Source organism: Neoarius graeffei, chromosome 4 (genome assembly GCF_027579695.1).
Source record: "Neoarius graeffei isolate fNeoGra1 chromosome 4, fNeoGra1.pri, whole genome shotgun sequence".
NCBI classification, from domain to species: Eukaryota; Metazoa; Chordata; class Actinopteri; order Siluriformes; family Ariidae; genus Neoarius; species Neoarius graeffei.
In genome coordinates this window covers 53,070,189-53,083,837 of record NC_083572.1, presented here as the reverse complement: position 1 = coordinate 53,083,837, position 13,649 = coordinate 53,070,189, and positions in this window count along the sequence as shown.

Genomic DNA, 13,649 nt, shown 5'->3' with positions numbered 1-13,649 from the left:
AATTCCAAGGTACATATGAGTTGTGTAATATGGTAAGTGATCATAATAATTTGGAATATACCATAATTTAGCTGTTTGATAATTTATTATTAAGCATCAAAATTAAAGGTATTATTTAATGAGACTGATTTAATGGTATTTAATGAGACTGATTTAATGATTTAATGAGACTGATGTAATGAGATTGATTACTTAATTACAAATTGCACCTACACATATAACAATAACACAAAACAATACATTGAAAACAAAACATAACAGATAAGGAACAGTTGGTGTCTCAGCAAACCTCCAAGCCCAATTCAAGATCTACTTCACAAATGGACATCCCACAAAACTAAACCCCGGATAGGGGGGAGAAAGTACACCTGACAGGAGACCTCCACAAAAAAAACAAATAAACAAAAAAACAACTTATTTCTCACGACGGCGGCACGGTGGCGTGGTGGTTAGCGCTGTTGCCTCACAGCAAGAAGGTCCGGGTTCGAGCCCCGTGGCCGGCGAGGGCCTTTCTGTGCGGAGTTTGCATGTTCTCCCCGTGTCCGCGTGGGTTTCCTCCGGGTGCTCCGGTTTCCCCCATAGTCCAAAGACATGCAGGTTAGGTTAACTGGTGACTCTAAATTGACCGTAGGTGTGAATGTGAGTGTGAATGGTTGTCTGTGTCTATGTGTCAGCCCTGTGATGACCTGGTGACTTGTCCAGGGTGTACCCCGCCTTTCACCCATAGTCAGCTGGGATAGGCTCGAGCTTGCCTGCGACCCTGTAGGACAGGATAAAGCAGCTAGAGATAATGAGATGAGAAAAACCTAATCTTTCACAAACGGGTCTTTCATAACTGCTGACAAATTAAAAAAGAAAATCTTCACTCTTACTGGTATTCACATGCTGCTTTAAACACAAGTTAGTGTCACTGTTATTATTACTGACCAGCGTCTGTTATTGCCAGGGGATCATTTAAACAGCTGCAATACTCGGCTCACCTCTGTTGGCTGCTCTACCCATGCACTCGCATCGCGCCCACACACAGGTCCATGCGGATTATCTGGGCGACATTCTCTAACAGAAGGCAAGTTGTGAATTTGTTGTAGCATTAAAACAGGATAGGACTTACTCTGGTCTCTGTGATGCTCGGAGCTCATCCTCATGGTGTCCACTGAACAAAACTTTCAGAAGATGGTTGTAGCAGAATCACGTGAACAATTCCCAGGATAACAATGCTTTTTTCATTGGTTGCGTTATCGACCCAGATACAATACTGCTTTTGATTGATTATTGTGTAGCCCTGCCGCTTTCCTTTTTTTTTTTTGATTGACTGGTAAGTGGTAGGCTCAACTCATGGGGAGTGTTGCCAGATTGGGCGGTTTTGAATTCTACTTTGCGGGCAAAAAATGGCTTGGGCTGGTTGACAAAAATTGGGCAGGTTTGACGTTAGTTCGGCGGGTTTTTATCAGATGTTTATAAATATTTCGCACCAACATTCTGTGTGAGAATGCAGCCAGAGACACTTCTATAGCCTTAGAAGGAATTTGATGCAGCACATTCTATGTACTATCTACAACCCCGATTCCAAAAAAGTTGGGATAAAGTACAAATTGTAAATAAAAACAGAATGCAATGATGTGGAAGTTTCAAAATTCTATATTTTATTCAGAATAGAACATAGATGACATATCAAATGTTTAAACAGAAAATATATCACTTAAAGAGAAAAATTAGGTGATTTTAAATTTCATGACAACACATCATCTCAAAAAAGTTGGGACAAGGCCATGTTTACCACTGTGAGACATCCCCTTTTCTCTTTACAACAGTCTGTAAATGTCTGGGGACTGAGGAGACAAGTTGCTCAAGTTTAGGGATAGGAATGTTAACCCATTCTTGTCTAATGTAGGATTCTAGTTGCTCAACTATCTTAGGTCTTTTTTGTCGTATCTTCCGTTTTATGATGCGCCAAATGTTTTCTATGGGTGAAAGATCTGGACTGCAGGCTGGCCAGTTCAGTACCCGGACCCTTCTTCTACGCAGCCATGATGCTGTAATTGATGCAGTATGTGGTTTGGCATCGTCATGTTGGAAAATGCAAGGTCTTCCCTGAGAGAGACGTCATCTGGATGGGAGCATATGTTGCTCTAGAACCTGGATATACCTTTCAGCATTGATGGTGTCTTTCCAGATGTGTAAGCTGCCTATGCCACACGTACTAATGCAACCCCATACCATCAGAGATGCAGGCTTCTGAACTGAGCGCTGATAACAACTTGGGTCATCCTTCTCCTCTTTAGTCCGAATGACACAGCATCCCTGATTTCCATAAAGAACTTCAAATTTTGATTCGTCTGACCACAGAACAGTTTTCCACTTTGCCACAGTCCATTTTAAATGAGCCTTGGCCCAGAGAAGATGTCTGTGCTTCTGGATCATGTTTAGATACGGCTTCTTCTTTAAACTATAGAGCTTTAGCTGGCAGCAGCGGACGGCACGGTGAATTGTGTTCACAGATAATGTTCTCTGGAAATATTCCTGGGCCCATTTTGTGATTTCCAATACAGAAGCATGCCTGTATGTGATGCAGTGCTGTCTAAGGGCCAGAAGATCACGGGCACCCAGTATGGTTTTCCGGCCTTGACCCTTACGCACAGAGATTCTTCCAGATTCTCTGAATCTTTTGATATTATGCACTGTAGATGATGATATGTTCAAACTCTTTGCAATTTTACACTGTCAAACTCCTTTCTGATATTGCTCCACTATTTGTCGGCACAGAATTAGGGGGATTGGTGATCCTCTTCCCATCTTTACTTCTGAGAGCTGCTGCCACTCCAAGATGCTCTTTTTATACCCAGTCATGTTAATGACCTATTGCCAATTGACCTAATGAGTTGCAATTTGGTCCTCCAGCTGTTCCTTTTTTGTACCTTTAACTTTTCCAGCCTCTTATTGCCCCTGTCCCAACTTTTTTGAGATGTGTTGCTGTCATGAAATTTCAAATGAGCCAATATTTGGCATGAAATTTCAAAATGTCTCACTTTCGGCATTTGATATGTTGTCTATGTTCTATTGTGAATACAATATCAGTTTTTGAGATTTGTAAATTATTGCATTCCGTTTTTATTTACAATTTGTACTTTGTCCCAACTTTTTTGGAATTGGGGTTGTACGTCCACTAGTCTACATGCAATCCAATCCATATTAAACACTTCTGTGACCCAATCAGAGATCGTGGCATCACACGACACAGAGTGCAATTAGTGAACGACAGCTAGTCAAGATACCAAAGTGGACAAAATACAAAAAAAAGTCCAGAAAGGAGTGGGAAAACAACCCAGATTTAAAGTTATGGATAGTTTCATCGAATGACGGAGAGAAGGCACACTGCAAAGTTTGCAACACTGACATAAGAGCTCATTTTCTCTTATGTTACATTCAGTCATGCATCATAGCCTAACTTTTTTTTTTAATTGAAGTATATAAAAAAGGTACAATCAAACAAATCCACAAAAATCAGGATAACAGATGAAGAAAATACATGGATGTAGACAAAAATAAATTAAGCAGAAAAACTAGGCCTATAAAATTAATAAAACAAACAGGATAAATAAAAAGATAAATAAATAAAAAATAAATAACCTCAGCAATGCAGATGTTAGATATGCATCATAGCCTAACATAGCCTACAGAATATTCTGTGTGCGCGTCACCTACTGGTGCATGTAGGATTCAGAACACAGCAGATGATTGCAGAGTTATAATCTGATTCAGCCATACAGAGCCGAGTACCAGACAGCAGATTTTTCACCTCCAGCACTGACGGGCTCATGTTGCCATTTAGAAGTTGTTTGCATTGTTGTTCGATTTACAAATAGTATACTGGTCTTTCGCTGCATATTTTTACTTTACAAGATAGGCATCAAGTACATTTTACATTTTGGGCGGTTTTAAGTGCATTTTGGCGGGTTTTGAACATATTTTGGGCTGGAAAACGTCAGCAGTATCTGGCAACACTGCTTATGAGAGACGTGCTTGTTTCCTGCTGTTTCCATAGTGATAATGGTGCTCCAGAGAAATTTATATTATATATTTTTTTCAGCGTGAGAAATACAACTTGTGGCGGGAGTGCGTGACAAAAGACCAAAAAGCGTGACTGTCACGCTCAATGCATGAGACTTGAGAGCCCTGCCTTAGCCCATGTGGCTATATTTGTCACATTAATATGGCGGCTTCTCAGGCAGTGCCACCTGAGGGCTCAAAGGTCACGCACATTCAACATTCAACTTTACCCTTTATGCACTGAGATGTCTCCAAAATCTCTGAATCTTTTCACAATATTTCAACCTCAATTCCAAAAAACAGTTGGGATGCTGTGTAAACTGTAAATAAAAACAGAATGTGATAATTTGCAAATCATGGAAACCCTATATTTCATTGAAAATAGACCAAAGACAATATATCAAATGTTAAAACTGAGAAATTTGTTTTTTTGAAAAATATATGCTCATTTTGAATTTGATGTCAGCAACATGTTTCAAAAAAAGTTGAGACAGGAGCATGTTTACCACTGTGTTGCATCACCTCTACTTTTAACAACACTCTGTAAACATTTGGGAACTGAGACGACCAATTGCTGTAGTTTTGAAAGAGAAATGTTGTCCCATTCTTGCGTGATATACAATTTCAGTTGCTCAACAGTTCGGGGTCTCCTTTGTTGTATTTTGTGCTTCATAATGCGGCAAATGTTTTAAATGGGAGACAAGTCTGGACTGCAGGCAGGCCAGTTTAGTAACTGTACTTTTTTTTTTTACTATGGAATCATGCAGTTTTAATACGTGCAGAAAGCAGTTTGGCATTGTCTTACTGAAAGAAGGAAGGCCTTCCCTGAAAAAGATTTTGTCTGGATGGCAGCATATTGCTCTGAAACATGTATATCTCATTCAGCATTAATGATGCCTTTCCAGATGTACAAGCTACCCATGTCGTGTGCACTAATGCACTCTCATACCATCACAGATGCTGGCTTTTCAACTACGCACTGAAAACAAGCCGGATGGTCCCTCGCCTTTTTAGCCTGTAGGACATGGTGTCCATGATTTTTAAAAAGAATTTCTACTTTTGGGACGGCACGGTGGTGCAGTGGTTAGCGCTGTCGCCTCACAGCAAGAAGGTCCGGGTTTGAGGCCCGTGGCCAGCGAGGGCCTTTCTGTGCGGAGTTTGCATGTTCTCCCCGTGTCCGCGTGGGTTTCCTCCGGGTGCTCCGGTTTCCCCCCACAGTCCAAAGACATGCAGTATAGGTTAACTGGTGACTCTAAATGGACCATAGGTGTGAATGTGAATGGTTGTCTGTGTCTATGTGTCAGCCCTGTGATGACCTGGCGACTTGTCCAGGGTGTACCCCGCCTTTTGCCAGTAGTCAGCTGGGATAGGCTCCAGCTTGCCTGCGACCCTGTAGAACAGGATAAAGCTGCTAGAGATAATGAGATGAGATTTCTACTTTTGATTCGTCAGACCTCAGGAGAATTTTCCACTTCACCTCAGTCCATCATAAAAGAGCTCGGACCCAGGGAAGGTGGCAGTGTTTCTGGATATTGTTTATATCTGGTTTTAACTTGCATTTGTGGATGCAGTAATTAACTGCTTTCGCAGACGATGGTTTTCTGAAGTGTTCCTGAGCCCATACAGTGATTTCCACTACAGACAAATGTCTGCTTTTAATGCAGTGTCACCTGAGGGCCTGAAGATCACAGGCATCCAATGTCAGTTTTCAGCCTTGTCTCTTGCATACAGAGATTTCTCCAGATTCTCTGAATCTTTTAATGATATTATGTACCACAGATGAGGTGATATATAAATCCTTCCAATTTTACATTGAGGAATGTTGTTCTTAAATTGCTGCCCATGCAGTCTTTCATAGAGCAGTGAACCCCCTCCTCATCTTAACTTCTGATTTAGCCTCTCTGTGATGCTCTACCCAAATCATGTTACTGAGCTAATTAACCTACTTAAAACAAAAAGAAACAAAAAAAAAACCACATTACACAACAACTTTTACAATTTTTGTTGCCCGTCCCAACTTTTTTTGAAACGTGTTGCTGGCATCAAATTCAAAATGAGCATTTTTTTTTAAATAAGACTTCAGTTTCAACATTTGATATGTTGTGTTTGTACCATTTTCAATGAAATATAGGCTCTCTGTGATAAGCAAGTCACCACATCCTATTTTTATTTACATTTTACAGAGCATCTCAATGATTTTAGAATAGGGGTTGTATATTTCAACTCTATGGGTTGTCTGTGAAGATTCTCAGGTCATAGTAATCTGTGGGTGGTAAAAGAGAGCAACTGGACTTGCTTGAAGATTCTTGAAGATGTTTCATCTCTCATCTGAAAGGCTTCTTCAGTTCTGTCTGACTAATAGGGAGTATCAGGTATTTATCCTCTCATGGATGAAAAGCAATCCTAAGGTATCGTTGAGTCATCCTGTTGGTGTGGGTCACTGAGGGCTAGGTGTGAACGGCCTCGAGAGTCATTGGGGTGATCAATGGATTGCTGGTTCTCTCTGTCCTCCTGTGAATCACTGAAAACAGCTGGGTTTTGGTGTGCATTCAGTTGTCTGGGAAGTGTGCCAAGGACTGCATTGTAGGTGGCTGATAAATGATGTCTTAGACCCCCACCTCTGTTCAGTGATGGCCGTTCCAGGTTGACAAAAATGGCTTCTTTAACTCCTCGCTCATACCAACGATCCTCTCTGGCTAAAATGTGTACGTTGCAATCCTGAAATGAGTGTCCTTTGTTGTTAAGATGAAGATACAGTAGATAGAGTCCTGGCCTGAGGAACTGGCTCTCCTGTATTGAGCCATGTGCCTGTGAAGCTAGTGACCCACACCAACAGGATGACTCAACGACACCTTAGGATTGCTTTTCATCCATGAGAGGATAAATACCTGATACTCCCTATTAGTCAGACAGAACTAAAGAAGCCTTTTGGATGAGAGGTGAAACGTCTTCAAGAATCTTCAAGCAAGTCCAGTTGCTCTCTTTTACCACCCACAGTTTACTATGACCTGGATGACTGAGAATCTTCACAGACATGTTTCCACGCACTTTGGGATGAGAACCCTTCGACTGGTGCGGGAGTATGAGAGGACTTCCAGAAAACTGGCAGACTACAGAAACCACCTGCGTTTCAACCTGAGATGCCGACAATCCAACATTATCCCCACTAGCCTATGCCTGTATTCAACTGTCAAAGGACACAGAGCTGAAATAATCCTCCAGAAAGCCCAGAAGCAGCTTCTCAACCAGAGAGTGAGACAAGTACATTTCACCATTGATGCTCTCCAGAACAGGACTGAACTGATGTTTGAAGAGTTGACAGTACTTCTTCCCAGTGAAGTTTTGGAACAAGTCTCCGAGTTTGCTGAGAAGGCACAGATTTCACAACATACCAAAGGCAAGGAACAATGCGCAAATTTCAAACATTGCTGTCTAAAACTACCTCCTCCAGCAAGACAGAAGTGCTGACTTGGAGCAAGAAACCTGACCTAGAAGAAAAATGGGTGAAGAACTTATCCAACAGGGTACTCACCCAACCAGAGATGATGTTTTATCCAAGGAACTTAACTTTGCAGTTTCACCAGAGCAGATACCAGTGGTAGACCTCATCACAGCCACAGAGTCAGCCATCAGAAACAACAATTTGACCAACACAGAGGCAGAACAACTTAGACTGAAGATGTCAGCTGCTCTGTCCAGTGCAAAAGCACCCCCCTCCAACCTCACCAGCCAAGAAAAGAGGGCTCTTACATTGCTTCAAAGAGACCGGAACATCACCATCCTTCCTGCTGACAAAGGGAGATGCATAGTGGTGCTAAACACAGCAGACTACCACTCCAAGATGACCAGTCTCCTCAGCGACACAACCACCTATGAAACCTTGAGGCGGGACCCCACCAGTTGTTACAAAAAGAAAGTTGTTCGCTGCCTGCAACCACTAGAAAAGGACCAAGCCATCAACCGATCTCTGTACTACAGATTGTACCCTGGGGAAGCCGTTCCTCTCATATATGGACTCCCCAACATTCACAAGGAAGGAGCTCCACTCAGACCTATCATCAGCAGTATAAACTCTGTCACCTATAACATTGCCAAACACCTAGCCACCATCCTGGCTCCTCTTGTTGGGAATATGCCACATCACGTCAAAAACTCCCAAGATTTTGCTACTAAAGTTGCAGACCTCAAACTAGACTCCGATGAAACCATGGTTTCCTACGATGTCACTTCTCTTTTCACCTGCATTCCCACCACAGAAGCAGTCAAATCTGTTAGAAAATGACTCCTTCAAGACAGCACCTTACTGGATAGAACGAACCTCACCACAGACCAGATTTGCACCCTGCTTGACCTCTGCCTGACTACCACTTATTTCCAGTTTAATGAAAGTTTCTACAGACAGAAGCATGGATGCGCCATGGGCTCACCGGTGTCCCCTATTGTGGCCAATCTTTACATGGAGAAAGTGGAACATAAAGCTTTGACCACTTTTTCAGGAGTTGCTCCCAGCCACTGGTTCAGATATGTGGATGACACCTGGGTTAAAATCAAAACCCATGAGGTGGAAGCCTTCTCTAAGCACATCAATGCAGTGGATATCAACATCAATTTCACTCAGGAGGACGTCGGTGGGAATAATCTAGCCTTCTTGGATTGTAATGTACACATTAGACAAGACAGAAGCCTTAGCATCGAGGTCTACCGGAAACCCACACACACAGACCAGTACCTACTCTTCAACTCTCACCACCCACTGGAACACAAATTGGGGGTCATAGGACCTTGCAACACAGGGCTCAGAACATTCCTACAATGGTAGAGGGAAAAGAGAAGGAGCAGAATCACATCAAGAAAGCACTTCAGAACTGCGGGTATCCCAACTGGGCCTTCTTCAAGAGCAGAAAAAGGAACATAATGGACAAGGAGGACAGCAGGAACAAACGCAAGAACATTGTCATTCCCTAAATTTCTGGTCTATCTGAGAAACTCAGGAGGATCTTCTACAAACACAACATTCCGGTACATTTCAGACCCAGTAACACCCTGAAGCAGAAACTGGTCCACCCTGAGGACAGAATAGCCAGACACAAACAGGACAACATTGTGTATGCAATTCAGTGCAGTGAGGAATGCATGGACTCATATATTGAGGAAACAAAACAACTGCTTCACAGGCGCATGGCTCAACACAGGAGAGCCAGTTCCTCAGGCCAGGACTCTGCTGTCTATCTTCATCTTAACAACAAAGGACACTCATTTCAGGATTGCAACATACACATTTTAGCCAGAGAGGATCGTTGATATGAGCGAGGAGTTAAAGAAGCCATTTTTGTCAACCTGGAACGGCCATCACTGAACAGAGGTGCGGGTCTAAGACATCATTTATCAGCCACCTACAACGCAGTCCTTGGCACACTTCCCAGACAACTGAATGCACACCAAAACCCAGCTGTTTTCAGTGACTCACAGGAGGACAGATACCCCTTTTCCACCAAATCAGTTCCAGGGTTGGTTCGGGGCCAGTGCTGGTTCACAACTCGTTCAACTTGCGAGCTAGCTGAGAACCAGTTTGCTTTTCCATAGTTCGCGGTGCTAAGGGAAGCCACGTCATTACGTCGCTGTATACATCAGTTACGTCGCTACGCTTGCAAAAACCTTGGCAGCAGCAACAACAATAATAATAATGGATGACTTTGCGTTTGTACAGCTGCTGCTTCTCACTGCTTAAAAATGGCGATCTTTCATGGTCTTGTTATTGTTGTTGGTCTTAACAAGTCTGCCCCCCCCGCTGACGTAAGCGGTTCTTTCCTCTGGCCCAGCAGAGAGTTGCTGCTAGCCTGGAACCGGTTTTTCTGGCCCCAGAGCCAGTTCTTTGTCAGTGGAAACAGAAAACCCGGTTCCAAACTAAGCATTGGCCCCGAACCAGCCCTGGAACTGCTTTGGTGGAAAAGGGGCAAGAGAGAACCAGCAATCCATTGATCACCCCAACGATTCTCAAGGCCATTCACACCCAGCCCCCAGTGACCCACACCAACAGGATGACTCAACGACACCTTAGGATTGCTTTTCATCCATGAGAGGATAAATACCCGATACTCCCTATTAGTCAGACAGAACTGAAGAAGCCTTTCGGATGAGAGGTGAAACATCTTCAAGAATCTTCATGCAAGTCCAGTTGCTCTCTTTTACCACCCACAACTCTATGGATTACACAGGGACATCTGGTGCTCAAACAGTACAACTGTATTAGCTGTACAAACATAGAACACTATATTAGGAACACCTGTACATTATTCTTGCAATTATCTAAATCAGCCAAACATGTGGCAGCATAAAATTATGCAAATACAACCCAGCGGCTTCAGGTACCATCAGAATGGGGGAGAATGTGATCTCGGTTATTTTTGAATGTGGCATGATTATTGGTGCCAGATTGGCTGGTTTGGTTATTTCGATAACTGCTGATCTCCTGGGATTTTCACACAACAGTCTTTAAAGTTTACTCACAAAGAAAAATCATTCAGTGAGCAGCAGTTCTGCAGACGGAAACACCTCGTTCTTGAGAGAGGTCAACAAAGAATGTTCAAACTGGATTGAGCTGACAAAGGCTATGGTAACTCAAATAACCACTCTGTGCAACTGTGATGAGTAGAAAAGCATCTCAGAATGCACAATATGTTGAACTACGATTTAGCAAACAGGAAATCATCCATTTTGAAATGTGGAAAAAATGCCCTGCTTGTTCTGTCAGTTTTGTTCAATCATTACAAAATTTGAAATCACAGCACTATTAAGACAAATGCAAACAAAAAGTGTTTCGCAGATCGTAGGATGTTTTGTCCATAACCTGCAAACAAATTTGGTGGTTAAGTCACCAAACAGAAAGTAAGGGCATATCTCAGCAACACTTGACACATGTACATGCATTTAGCAACATGATGAACAAGTTATGAGTTCAAGTCGGGAGAGTTACTAAAAACGAGACTTGAAGCAATGTCTCAGCAACAGTGCAACATTTAAGCCTTCAAATTTAGTATATCTCCTTAGGAACATGAACCGATTGTCCCAGTGGCTTATGGTCTTCCACCATTGGTATGTGGCGGGGCCAGAAAATGCTTGACCCCTTTTGTCACAGGTTGCAGCTATATTTTGTAATTTGTATTTGTAACTATGTATGCTACAAACAGTGTGATGCATACATCACATTCACAGTCATGGGCCAGATCATTTGAATACCCGAGTGTTGAAAGCTTTTTGCATGCAAAAATTATCAACATCTGAGCTGTTGTCAAGCTACTGCTCTCCTACATGTATGACTAAAGTGTGACTGCAGCATTGCACTTGGGGTATATTAAAAAAAAAAATGAAAATGAGAAAACAGCTTAAAAGTTAATGACTGTATGGTCAACAAGTCAAATGTGATATGGCATTCAAAATAACCCAAAATAGATAATAATGATTGCAGCATAGGGTGACCAGACGTCCCGATTTGGGGTTGTGTGTCCCGAGTCCTGACAAAAGTCTGTCGGGACACGGATATGTCCGTGTTTTCGCCACTCACGACGTTTGCGACTGAGCAGCGTGGGAATCATTAGCGGAGAAATGTCTGCATTTACTATTTTGATGAACTGACAGGAATCGCAAACTTTCCTGGTTACTGCCCCCTGGCCCTGTGGCATGGGTGTTTATTTAGCCACATTATTCCAGACAACAGAACATTAACTGGCGTGAATGTTCTTTGTCTAGCAGCTAGCAGCAGTAATGCCGCAGCAATTATGCTGAAAAGAAAATGTACCTTTTCCAAAGATTTACAGGGCACCTACCCCTTCCTCCGTGCAGAACAATGCGCATGAAGCCTACTGCACACACTGTAAGTGTTCCTTCTCCGTAGCCCACGGTGGTAACGCCGATATACAGGATCACATTAAAACTGGAAAAGATTCACTCTTCTTGTAAATATACGTAGGTTAATGCATTTTGTTTAGGGTGGGTGGATTGACAGTCGCCTTAGCTTTGTTCCTGTGCTTTGTTCTTGCACGGAGTTGGGTAGCCTATGTTGCAAATGATGTGCGCTCCTGTGGGGGCTTTCCTTGGGCTATCGCCCCTCTCCTCCTTTATTGCCGTTTTGTTTGAGTGTATATTCTCAAATCACTTGTCTCTTTTTTGTTTCTGTTTAACATACCATTCTGACAGTTTGGCCATATTGCTGTGTTGAACAGCTTGTTGCACCTTCCATTAAAGTGTTCACTTTTGTACACATCTTCTTGCTTTATTCATTCAGTTGTGGGGAATGGTTAGTAAGGTTGATTCTGACCTAGGCCATGTTGAAGTCACATATCTACTTTAAGTTCATGCTATAGTGCATACAATTTTAGAGATATAGCCTACATGTGCATATGCATTCTTCTTGGTCTTCTCACAAACAGGTGAAATAAATCAGTTTAAATTTGGCCTATGGACATAGCCTGGCCTATTCTCAACCATTACAAAATCTGTTGTCTGACCATAATTTAACTGATCTGTATACCAACAAAATGCCCGTTTATTTCATGTGAGATGTTGATAAATGTGAGCTTCAACAAAATGATGAGAGCACCTCTCTGAGTGTCACGTTTACGTAAAAAAAAGGTGTGCATGCACGAGCATGGTCGTGCGCAAAAGTGTCCCGGTTTCAGACTAGGGAAATCTGGTCACCCTATTGCAGCATCATGTATTTTTTTTAAAGCAGTTATACAGGGGTAGATAAATCCTCAAATTTAAATCAACAGCAAGCCCAGACATGTCATTTTCTGCACATTAAATTTGTCAAATCATGTGCAAAATATACTAAGACACTGCACTGCAATTATGTAGTTTTGTTTCTGTGGATAGGTTGTCACTCAGTGCGTTTACATGCACATCCAAATCAAGCTACTGTCGGTAATCGAGCTAAGGGTCCCAGCAGGGGTGCCAGAGAAATCCAATCCTACATGCACACAAGGAAATCGAGCTATTGTGTGAGGTACATTGTGCACCCGAGCCACAGGTGGCGCTACACGCCCCATCGTGTTGGTACACTTCCGGTTGTCGTCATGAAGAGGAGTGATTTCCACTTTACATTCACACCACGTCATTGCCACCTGTTGGCTACAAACTGTCCTGCGCAGACCACTGTTTTGTAAGACAACTTATTTTGCACAATTGTATATTTTTCTAAAGTCCATTTTTTGCTTACAATTTAACTTGTCTTAATAAATACACAAAAAGTTCAATTGTTTTTGTTTTTTGTCTCCTTGTTCCTCCTGACCTCTTCTACTGTTGTCATGCCGACCGAGGCTGTTGTGTTTCCCGCTTGTGGTCTCGTCACTCGTCACTTCCGGAAGGGAAGTAAGTAGCTCGACTACATAGCTCGATAGGGTTACATGCACTAAGTAGCTCAGCTACAATCGCATAATCTAGGTCGCGTAGCTCGATTACGAGAAATCCAGTTCGTTTCGATTTCAGCCTAGCTAAGGTGTATCCATGGCATTTAAAACTTCGATTTCAGTCGAGCTATGGCAGAAATTCGATTTTCTCTATGTGCATGTAAACGCACTGAGTGAAACTCCTCTGCTATGGAGCAC